A 12,966-nucleotide genomic window follows, 5' to 3' on the forward strand; every position below is an offset into this window, starting at 1 on the left:
GATGCTTGAGAGTTTCGGAGTTTCAGAGCTTCAGAGCTTCAGAGCTTCAAGGTGTAATATGAATTGGTGAAATGAAATGAATGAAATTGGCTTCTATTTATAGAATTTTCCAAGGCCTAATTTTGAATATAATATTCCAGATGAAATAAGTCGTTTCTGCTAGGTGTTGACACGTGTCCTGTTTGATGACTTTTCCGATGATTCTCGATTTTTTGTTTAGACACACACTACATGTAAAATTTATGTAATACATGAGCGTTGAAACTTTGATTTATTGGTCAACATTTATTTACCGAAATTTCGATGTCTGCATATATAAAGCACAAGGGACAAGATAGACAAGAAAGGGAGATGAAAGAAAATCGATGAAACTGAAATCGGAGTGAAAATGTAATCGGAGAAATTAAAGCACAAGGAACAATCAGTACCAGACCGCCATGCATCTACCTCCTCAATCCAGAGCCTTTCATGAATTGTGAAATTTTTGAAAAACCCCCCCAAAATAAAAAAACTAGGAATACCCGTACGAGAATAAAAAATTACACACAAAAAAGCTATAGAGAACTGTATATTTAAAGATGGAGAGGACCCATCGCAGATCCATTTTTTCCCTCTTTCAGACCATAAAGAAGAAGATAGAATTCAAAAGCTTTGGCCAAAAGAGAAAACAAATGACAGAGTTTTTATTTTTTATTTTTTAATGTTTATGGGCCCACCGTTCGGAATATTTAGGAAGCAATTAAACTTAGGGCTGGAAAAAAATACCGAAAATCCTAAACCAAACCGAAAAAATCCCAAAACCAAACCGAAAATTCGGTACTGGAATCGGTCTCACTTTTCATTTCGTTCGGTAATCCCGAACCGAACCGAAATAAATAAATAAAAAATATATATATTATTTAATTTTAAATATATATTTAGAATTGTAACAACCGTCCGATTTGGTTGAGATTTAATCTCAACCGTTGAATCCAAATAAATCCCTCACTGTCACTCTCTCAGACACTCTCGACCTCTCCTCGACCTTTCCTCGACCTCACTCCTCAGTAGGCCTGGCATTTTGGACCCAACCCGTTAACCCGACCTGACCCGACCCGTTAATATTTGTATTTGGGTGGATGCTTAACGGGTTGGGTCGTTAACGGGTGAACCCGTTAACAACCCGTTAACAACCCGTTAAATAACGGGTCACTTTGGGTCAACCCGTTAGACTCGTTAGGACCCGTTAACACCCGTTATCACCCGTTAGTTGAGGATATTTTAATAATTTTAGTAAAGTCTTAATAACAAAAAATAAACTTTATGCAAAAAAAAATAATAATAATAATTGTTAACGGGTGAGACGGGTGACCCGTTAGCTTAACGGGTTGGATTCGGGTGACCCGTTAGCTTAACGGGTTGGGTTCGGGTGACTCATTAACTTAACAGGTCAGGTTTAACCCGACCCAAACCCAATAAACCTGACCCGTTTACAGGTCTACTCCTCAGTATCCTCACCCTCACTCAGGCACTCTCTGTCTCTACACCTCACCTCGCCCTCCTCGACCTCACACTCACCCTCACTCAGTCACTCTCTCTCTCTCTCGACCTCACCTCTAACCTCACCCTCCTCGCCGATTTCTCTCCTCCTCCCACATCAGACAAGTGACTCACCCCTCACTGTGGAGCCTTCCTTCTCATCCCTCACCTCACTGTGCACCGATTCTCCCCCAAATCAGGTAAATTTTGGAATTAATTTAGGGTTGGAATTCTAGATTAGGGTTTGTGAAATTTGAAAATTTCGTACTTGGAAGATAAAGTATACTATATACTGAGGATTTAGGGGTTGAAATTTAAGTTAGGGCTTGAAATTTAGGGGTTGAAATCTAATTGCATCCGGAATTGGATTCCAGCTTTTGCTTTGCTTCATACTCTCGAAGGGGATATGCATATGCTTCAAGGTCTTGTTCTGGCTGAAGCTTCCTTGACAATTGCAGGCAAGTTCCTACTTATTGATTCTACACGGGAATGCATATGCTTTAATGATTCTACACGGAAATGCATGTTCCTTCATTACCTTATGTTGCTGTTGAAGACTGTTTATCTATTAGTTAGGCTATGAATAACCAAGTTGCATGCAGTAATCACCCTGTTGAGAGCTTTACGGATCTTGCAATTTAACATTTGCATCTGGATGTGGAAAGACATTCTTTTGTGTTTTTCTTGGTAAGTTATGAAACATTAGCATATATCTAGAATTTTTAGTGAAGGCTTAGACCCATAGCCAAGCCTAGAATTGTAATTTACGAGAGAAAAAAAAATCATATGTATTCGAAATAGCAATGACCTATATTGTGCTGTTATCTTGCAGTATCTTATGTCCCTTTGTGACCAGTTTTATAAGCTTGTCTGATGTACAGCCGAATCAGACTTTAATTTAACATTGATATACCCATATATGACAGTTAGAATTTTTTTCAGGTCAACCTTCGTTTTGTTCAATGATGTTCTGCCTGTGTGGTTTCTGTGTTTGGTACTTAGAACTTAGGAATACCTTGTGGCTGACTGCTTACCTCTAGATTCGTCTATTGCTTGTCTAGATTTGTGGATAAATTATAGTCTTTGCGCCTTCTCGTGTCTGTCTGTTATCAGTCTTCGATAATTTCCTTAACTCTAGTCATAGACGTGAGAAATAAAAACGCTAATATCAAACAAAATTCTGGTCAATATAGTTTTAATTTTCAACCCCAGATAAATGCATCGGTGCTTATACATCAATTGCCATCCATGTGTAAGTGCATAATACACTCATTTAAATAACCCCATTACGAGGACTTATCATTTTCTATTCATCTACAGGACTTTGATGAGTGCATCGATTATATTGACGAAGCTACAAGATCTGGTGGTGGTGTGTTGGTTCATTGCTTTGTGGGAAGATCCAAAAGGTGATTTTATCTTCCAGTATAGGTTATTGCTTTCAGGTTGTCTTCTTCGCTGTCTTAATTTAAGTCATCGGTTAAGTGAATCCTTCAAATAAGGTTATGTTGATCTCTTTGATACAACGTGGATAAGAAATAATGTTTTAGCATAAATTTTCTACGATTTTGCATCTCTATTATTAATATTAGAACAGAAAATAAATTTGGGCTTTCAATTGCTGGTTTTAACTGTAGTTAAAGGTCAAGAGTTATGTAGTTTTGGGATTCCCGAATTGTCCCGAAATCTCGAAACTATTTCGGGATTCCTGAAATTTGGGATTCCCGAAAACTTCGGTTTGGGAATCGGGACAAGGGTTTTGGTTCGATATCCCATACCGAACCAGCCCTAATTAAACTTCAAAACAAGAAAGCCACGTGTTTTGTTTCTATTGGCTCGGTACATACACAACGTGAAGTGCCGGGCATTTGGAAAAATTTCTCCACACTTTGCATGTTTCTCTTTTCTATTCAGAGGCATGCATATTGATTATTTCTTTAAATAAATGTTATAATTAAGGGTTGTATTCAATTAAAAATTTATATGATTTTGAAAGAGTTATAAATTTAATGGAGTTCCATAGTCTTCATATGAATTTTAGATGGATTCAATAATAAGGGGAAGATGCCTGATTTTCTAAAGCCTAGAAACCATTGTAAAATCTCTCTAAATTCATTAAAGTCTTACCTATTTTAAAATACTTTAAAATCAAATTCTAATTAAATACTTATGAAGTTATATGAATTACTTTAAAATCCGGAATAGAGTTTTATAAATTATTAAAATCACGATTGAATACCCATGAACTTTTATGAATTCATTTAAAATCTTGATTGAATACATATACATTTGTAAACTCTTTTAAATTCATTTGAACTCATAATTACATAGAAAAATTGACTTAGTGAGTAACTAACTCCTTTTGTTTTTTGTCAAACAATAGATTTAACAAATTAAAAATGTTCAATTAAAAATATTAGATTAGAGAGCTGATTAGGTTTGAACTCACGTCATGATAAAAGAACAACACTTATCTTCACTACTATGTCACAGGGCACTTGCGAGTATCCTCCTCTATTCAATATATACAAATGAATATACTTGAGTATAATTTTACTTTCACTTTACTCTTTCACCTAAAATTGGTCATTTGAATGATTGATGTTACTTCGGCCATTGACGCTAATGTCAATCAAGGAACTTATTGTATTAAATAAAGGTGAAGATTATACTTTAATTAGTTTATGTTATTGGTAGTCATAATAGTCCCTGGTCATGATTAATCATTGAAATAAATAAAATAATAAATAAATAGATAAAACTGAATGTATTAAAGATATTATATGAAGTGGTAATTGAACACAAATTTGAAGGTACAAAATATAATTTATTAAAAAATTTATTAATTGCCCGATCCAGCAATATCGCGTGAATAAGAGGCAATTTAAGTGTCACTAGTTGGTAGTCACGTTATCACAAATGTAGATCTACTTTAATATATCATCACTTTAATAAAGATGTTATATGAAGTTGCAATTGAACTTAAACTTAAGATGTTAAAATATAATTTACCCAATTTTACATTTATTTAAAAAAGTACCCTTATAAATCCACATAGTGCTATTTAATTAGTATACCCCACACACACACATACATACATATATATACCATTGGTATATGACACCTATATATATTCATATCAACACATAAATTCAATAATTGACCAAATCTTATTGGAAGAATCAAATTTGTGTGCATTAGTAATTACGGAAGTTATTAATTGATTTTGAAATTGAGAGACCAAAATAAGAAGTTATGTTAATTTTAAAAGTCATATGTGATAAAATCCTTCTAATTCTAGTTCCATTACCTCATTCTCCCTTGTCACTTAAAGCATCTCTAAAGAACTAGACAAATATCTTTTTTTCTTTTTCTTTTTTTTTTGATAAAATACGATATGGTTTAATTAAATGCTAGGAATGGACTAATCAGTACAAGGAATTGGGAGATCCTCCTCAATTAAGTCACAAATCAATGAGGGGGTTTCATCAAACCAAGTACAATTACCACCGTAGAGGGCAAAATGAGCTAGCTTATAGGCAACAGAGTTAGCTTGAGGGCGAACATGGGACACGATAACTTCAGTGACCAAGTGCAATAAGGATTAGGCATCTTTGATGATAGGTTCAGTAGTAGACACATTCAAAGAATACTCCTTTAAAGCAAAAATAGTTTGAAGTGAATCACTTTCCAACGAAATATTTTGTAAATCCCTTTGATCGCCATCAAAAGACATTCACTAATTGCGAGTGCTTCAATGTGAATAGGAGAGAAAATGTCTCCAAATTTCCTACTTGCAGCAGCCACATAAGTTCTATTTCAATCCTGGTTAACAACCCCACACCTCCCAAATTTGTCTCCTTACACCAGGCACCATCCACATTAAGTTTGAGCCTTCCAGCTAGAGGACACAACCATTTTAGAATGGGGACATGCCTTCGAGGTAGAGGAGGCTTGAAGTTGAGCCTAAGGAACTCCTACCACAAATCAAAGGCGTGTCTCACCACAGTACTTGGAGAAGGAGAGGTTGCCTCCCCCTCCCCAAAGCTTGAGATTTCTAGCATTCCAAATTGCCCAAAGTATGACCATAATGCACTCAAAATCCGATGATCTAACTTCATTAACTATTGACAGGGCCCATTTATTCAGAGATCTATTATAATGTTGCCCAGTTCTTAGCCCCAATGGAGATGCAAGCCAAGTACACTTCACGAACGGGCATTCGACCATGATATGCTAAACCGTCGCAAATGCCGCCCCACAAAGAATACAAGCAGGATCCAATGTGACATGCCATTTTTGAAGATTATCACTCATGGGAATAATGGTGGAGATAATTCTCCAAGATGCCATTTTCATTTTAGGAGAGACATTGGCCTTCCAAAGAGAATCCAACAACACCGAGAATTGAGAAACAAAGCCCTACAAGGAAACAGAGAGAGCAGAGGGGAGGATCCAATTACAAGTAACATGATAAGCACTTTTAACTATGAACAGATCGCGATTGTCATAATGCCAAATTAATTGGTCATTAGTTCTTCGAATGCTCAACTAAATAGATCGAATTGCATCCATTTCCTCTACTGAAATCGATGAACCAAGAACCTCAAATTTCCATCTAGCATCATTAATAAGCTCATTGACCATATGCACATTACAATGCTGTGGGCAGTATAGGGGAAGACAATTGAAAAATGGATGGTAGAGGTAGCCATCTATCACCCCCACACCCTTACCAAGGTACCATCACCTATTTGCCACCTGGAACCCCGCAAGATAACTTCTCTAGTGGCACACATGCTACGCCACACATAGGACGCATTAGATCGAACACTTGCCTTAAGGAAGGAGAAATAAGGAATTAGGGAAATACTTTGCCTTTAACACCTATTCCACCAGAGAATTGGGCTCCTAGATGATCCTCCACCCCTGTTTGGCTAGAAGTCCAAGATTAAAAGCGTATAAATTACGAAACCCAAGGCCTCCCTCATTTTTGGGCAAGCACAGCTTATCCCAAGCCACTCAATGGATTTTACTGGAGTTCTCAGACTCATTCCACCAACAAGAAGCAATTAATTGGTTTAGTTTGTCATAAAAATACTTGGGCAATAAATAACATCTCATAGAATAAAGTGGGATCGATTATGCCACCATTTTGAATAGTAATTCCTTCCCCGATGCACTGATTGTTTTACCTTTCTACCCCCTGCAGTTTCTTCCATACCCTTTCTTTGATGTGGCTAAAATATGCTCCTCTGTTTTGACCAACGAAGGTAGAGAGCACCAAGTACTTCTTATGTTGATCCACTCTTATAACCCCAAGCACTAAAGCTAGAAACTCCTAATCAGATTGCTTAATATTTCTATTAAAATATATCGCGCTCTTTTGGAAGTTCACTTATTGCCTTGAGACTCCTTTGAAACACCCTAGAATCTCCTTAACTGTCTCATAGTCCTACCATGTAGCATGAGGAAAGACGAAACTATTATCGGTGAAAAGTAGATGATGAATGGAAGGAGCTCTCTGGCTAGCACCCCCTCGATCCTTGGAAGCAATAAGCGCAGAGAGTCCCTCAGCATAAAGAAGGAACATGTAGGGGAAATGCGATCTCCTTGCCTTAGATCCCTCTTCGGGTGAACATAACTACACAGATATCCATTTACCAAGAAAGAGTAAGATACCGTTGTGACACACATCATGATTAAATTGACCCAAGACCTCTCAAATTCCAGTGCATGTCGCTTCTTCATTTCATGGTTTAGAATTCCACCCGATATATATGTTGTTTTGTATTAGCTTAATTAATTTGCTTCCTCATTAATCTTGCTTTTTGTTTGCTTGTTTCTCTTAATAATATGCTTATTAGCAACTTAAGTATACTTATGCTCAATGGTGAATGTTTCATGCAATTAAGGCTTATAAAATATCAACATTTAGACCGTGTTTTAGAGGTTACTTGGATGATGAATCATGTGAACGAGTTTGTATCAAAATAACATTCTGTTCCTTAGAACAACATCAAGCGCATGATTTATAACGTGTTATAGCCTATTTTGCTGAAGGTGCAGAGATAAATAGTAGACCTGTAAACGGGTCGGGTTTATTGGGTTTGGGTTGAGTTGAACCCGACCCATTAAGTTAACGGGTCATCCGAACCTGACCCGTTAAGCTAATGGGTCACCCGTTAACAATTATTATTATTATTTTTTGCATAGAGTTTATATTTTGTTGTTAAGACTTTATTGAAATTACTAAAATATCTTCAATTAGTGGGTGTTAACGGGTCTAACGGGTTGACCCAAAGTGATCCGTTATTTAACGGGTTCACCAGTTAGCGACCCGACCCTTAAGCATCCACCCAAATACTAATATTAACAGGTCGGGTCGGGTCCAAAATGTCAGGTCTAATAGAGAGAAAAGAGAGAGTTGGATCATTTATGTGATAATGTTTCCCATCACTTTTGCCATTATTTATTGTAAACCTAGTAGACTTACTAGCCTTGCAAGTAATACAAGTGTAACTAGCTGTCCCTAATTTTACGATTTTATTAGTTTTAAAATAGTGAATTGACGAAACTACCCATAAAGGCGAAGATGTTGACTTTCGTTGACCAGCGTATTGTGAGACGTATGAAACATTATTTTAGCGTATCCTCGTAGTGCTCGTCACTATGAACACGTATGCGTAAGCGAAATCAAATTTGGAGTTACAATAGAGATTTTAAGGACTTACGAACATGAAGGGCGATTTAGTAATTTCATGTGAGATATTTTGTGGCTTGTTTTGTGAGCCACGTGGGGCCCACACCCCATACGCCTCCCTTAGTCTGTGTCCTTCTCTTTTATGGAAAAAACTTTTTCTCTCTCTCATTTCTCATCTATCTCACTTCACTCTTTCCCTTAAACTCTTTCTGTGCTCTCTGTGCAACGCAGAGCAGCTGAGCTCCATCACCACTCACTGCCTTCACTGGCGAGCTTCGCAGCCATAACTCTCTATCTTTGGACTCTCTCTTTCTCAATCACTCCTTGCTTTCTCTGCACAAAAGCACCGAGCCACCACAACCTCCACTCCGGTGAACTACCCAAACACAATAAAAAAATGATAAAAAATAAAAAGGGCCTAAACCTGGAACCGGCCCAAACCAATGACCTATCAACCCAAGATTCAGCCCAATTCATTTCGTAAATGGATTTTGAATATTCTTTGTGTTGACCTTTTTGAAATTTTCTTGAAAACCCTTCTAGGCTAATTTTGACGCCCGAGTCCATTTTTGACATCCATTTAGTGAAATTTCAAAGTTTTAACTTAGTTGACCTCCGAGGCGGTTCGATTGACTTTTTAGGGTTGACCGTTGACATTTTACAAAATTTGCTCGGGACCATTCTTAGCGTATCTCGACACTCTGATTCCAAATCCGCACTTTGTTTTTCCAAATTTAATCATTTTAGTTGAGTTTTATTAATGGGTCCCAATATTATGCTTAGGTGTAATTACTATCAGAGACTCCGACTTCCTAGTTGGAACGAATGTGACATCACAAGTAACTATGAGTAGGTCTTTTCTTTTATGTAGTATATGTGTGTGTGTGTGTGTGTGTATATATTTGTTAGTTTCCATTTATATATTTCATAAAGACTACGATACACCTAGATTAGCTTAACGTTTATAAGATTTAGCACATTGATAGAAATTATGAAATTATGCTACGTCCTAAAAAATGTACAAGCATGCGTATTATTATTAATGCCTTAATTATATGGGTAAATTACATTTTACTCCCTCAGGTTTGGGGTTGATTGCAACCTCATACAAAATCTTTAAAACATTTCAATTTCATATATTTACTTATCATTTTATTTCAATTTCATACATTTACTTATCATTTTATTTCAATTTCATACATACATTAGAAAATCCATTAAATAAACCGTTAATTGATGACATGACAAATATGAAATCCACATTTGTGTTGATGTGACTGCCAATTTTGTGCCACGTGGCAATTATTATTATTTTTGTTATGTATTTACAAGATAATAATTTACCCTATAAAAAAAAAAATGTAAAACCCATCTTCCCAGACCCCTTCCTCATTCCCTGCAACCCAAACTCCCCCCATCCCATCCCAACTCCACCCTACCCCAGCGATCCTCAGATCTGGACCTCGACAACCTCCTTTCCCAGTGCTCCGACCTCGACAAGCAGCTCCCCACCCTCCGTAAGTCCTCCCAGGTTCCTGACATCGTAAAGGCCAACTCCGACTACATCATCTCCAACGTCACCTCCACTTGCGACATCGCCGACAACGTCAGTGCTAAGGTCAACGAGCTCGATCTCACCCAGTCTTGCGTCAGGTCCATGCTTTTCCACCTCGACGCCATTGTCGAGCGAGGCAACTGTATCGATGATGTTATGCAGATCTAAGGATCATTGGGGTAGGGGTGGGGTGGGATGAAGGGGTTTGGGTTGCGAGGAAAGGGAAGGGGAATGGGTTGGTTACAGGGTTGCGAGGGATGGGGGTTTAGGTTGTGGGGAAGGGGAAGGGGTCAGGGAAGATGGGTTTTAGGGTTTTTTTTTTTCTTAATAGGGTAAATTATTATCTTTTAAATGCATAAATTTTTTTTTTTGCCACATGGCACAAAGTTGGCAGCCATATCAGCACAAATGTTGATCTTATATTTGCCACGTCTTCACTTAACAGTTTTCTAATGGATGTATGAAATTGAAATAAAATGATAAGTAAATGTATGAAATTGAAATGTTTTAAAATGTTGTATGAGGTTGCAATCGACCCCAAACCTAATGAGATAAAATGTAATTTACCCTAATTATATTTATGACCATGAATAGTATTATGGTGACGTGAATTATTGATTTACCGTTGTACGATTCTATTTACGCTATATGTTCATCGTGTGCTACATTGGTGTTAGTACTTGCCCAGGTCAGGGCCAGTCTTTCATGTGTATGTTCACATTGCAACGTACACTCGCTTTGGATCTATTGTAGGTGCCAGTCATGTCCTAGATTACTATAGGCAATTAGGATTCGTATGTGATGCACATAGCGCCAGTTTTCACGTGATTGTAATATTAAAGCGTAAATCATTATTACACCCAGTCATGTTCATGTCAGAATACATCTGCATGAACTCGTGTGTCATCATATGTCGATGAGCACTCGATGTCATATGTTTATTTCTATGAAATATTGTGATGATTGGAAGTTATATGATTATTTACGAATTTTGTGACGTATTGAATTCTTGAGATATTGCAGGCTAGGGTAAGTATTTTCATACTATACGTAGTATGTATATTTTGGAAACTATAATTATATTTTGGAAACTATACTTGTTTTACAGCGATGGCTTATAATATTTTCGAAAAGGTTTTTATAAAACTTTATTTTTAGGCTCAGTAACCCTTGTTTTTCACCCTTCCAGGTTTTAATGCTGAGCTTTTATGTCTACGTGGATTCTTGGCAAATCGTGGTATAGGTGGTTGCCTTCGATGGTACAATTCTCATCCTACTTTATTGTACTTTACTTATGCTCTGACATCACGTGTGAAATGGGTTCATTCCTGCTTGCAAACACACTTTTATATTTAGGAACTTTTAAGTTTAAATTTATTCACATTTTCCACATCACTACACTTTATAGCTTCGTCACCATTCTGGTGTTGGCCAACACACCTCGATTCGGAGTCCAGGTGGGCATTCCGGGTCAAGGTTTGTAAGTTTGGTATCATAGCGTAAGTTTAGGCAGTATTGATTCATCACATGCGTGATGTAAGCATTCTTGGTTCTTTAACCTAAGTGTCGAATATTTCAACCTCGTCAAATATGAAAACGTGTTAGCATTCCCTAAGTTTTGGACATTTTAGACGACTTATCGATGTTCTAAAAGAACATTTCGATGACAACCTCTAGATTTTAAACAAGAACCTTACTGCCAAGGAAAATCCCAATTCAGGGACGAGTTTGTGGCCCTGAAGCAAGACTATTGTGTTGGTAATTGTGTACCACCAAAGACTTTACTAATCAATCCCATCACTATTCTCCAGTCATCATTACCAAACCTTTTGAAATAGGAAACCAAAATTTGTTTTGATTCTTGGCAGCACTTGTTCGTATACCACCTATTAGAATTCTTGTAAAAAAAAAATAAAAAAGGGTTTGTGCGACGTAGGTGTTGCCGTCGCGCAAAGACCTTTTGTGCAACGTAGGAGCTGTCGTCATGCAAAGACCTTTTGAGCGACGCAGGTTCTTCCGTCTCGCAAAGTCTTTTTGCGCGACGCAGGTTGTCTCTTCGTCGCGCAAACCCTGCTTTCACCGCCTTTGTGTGACGGTTGGAGTGCAACGAAGATTTTGTTGGGCTAATTTTCAGGCAACGTTTTTTGTACTAGTGAAATATTTATTTTTGGTAGTGGTATTTATCATGCGCACACACGAATACATACGTATATAGGGAAGGATTCGACATCAAAGATTTTTTGACACATATATTGACACACAGGTTTGTAGAGTCCACTTTGTAATATATTTCATCCAACCATCTATCTTTTATGTCTTACCTCAAATATCATATCTTCCAAAAATCATCCAAATTCGAAGCCATATGACCATTGGATTAAATTCAGTGTTTCTTTTTAGAGTCGTAGTCGTCCATTTTCTTCACTTCAAATAAATGTTTTAAGACCAAATCCACCCTTGGACCAAACCAAATGCCACCTAAAGCCAAGACCTAAGCCTAAATTGGGTTTGGACCTAAATGAAAACCCAAATTTCAGTTCAGATTTGGTTGACCTAAATCTTGTGTAGGCCTTTTTTTTTCTTTAAATGTGGCTGAATATAAGAGTTAGTGGCTGACAGCTGAGCCACGATAGGGATCCCAAATATCCAACAGTAATTGTGGCCTTTTCAATTTCTGAATCGCTAGTTATCAACAATCCAGATCAAACCCTTCGAAATTTATCTATCGGTCCATATTTATTTTTGTCAAATCCAACAGTAAAAAAATGATCCAAACGACTAGAATTTAAATTCAACGGTCAAATAATAAAATACATGTTTGTATGTGCATTGAAGTTTGGTTGATTGGTGTGTGTGTTGAAGTTTGGTTGGTTGGTGTGATTTGCTCGGTTTTGGAAATTTTGTCAGAATTTAAGTTTTGTTAGGTTGAAACATTCATAAAAATTAAAATTAAGATAACATACCTCAAAGTTACACAAAAAAAAAAAAAAAAAAAAAAAAGCCTTTACCATAAAAGAAAAGGTTAAAACTTAAAACCATTCTACAACAATTACTATATTTTAGTTAAGTCTAGAGGGTTGGGAAACATTCAATGTTCACAAAGCTAAATTCTGTCTTTTAGTGAAGGGTTAACTACACTAACACCTATTCAAGTTTATCGTGTTTTTACAAAACAGTCTCACATTTGAAA

At 36.9% G+C, this 12,966-nt stretch overlaps 1 long non-coding RNA gene across 1 annotated transcript; it reads left to right on the forward strand.

Annotated features, from left to right (window-relative positions):
- The first annotated feature begins 1,508 nt into the window (after positions 1 to 1,508).
- LOC139189198 (uncharacterized) lies at positions 1,509 to 3,084 on the forward strand. The gene is made up of 3 exons (XR_011572849.1): positions 1,509 to 1,718; positions 1,893 to 1,976; positions 2,839 to 3,084. It is a non-coding gene; the product is annotated as an uncharacterized lncRNA (long non-coding RNA).
- The last annotated feature ends 9,882 nt before the right edge of the window (positions 3,085 to 12,966 follow it).

This window comes from Malus domestica, chromosome 11 (assembly GCF_042453785.1).
Source record: "Malus domestica chromosome 11, GDT2T_hap1".
Classification (NCBI taxonomy): Eukaryota; Viridiplantae; Streptophyta; class Magnoliopsida; order Rosales; family Rosaceae; genus Malus; species Malus domestica.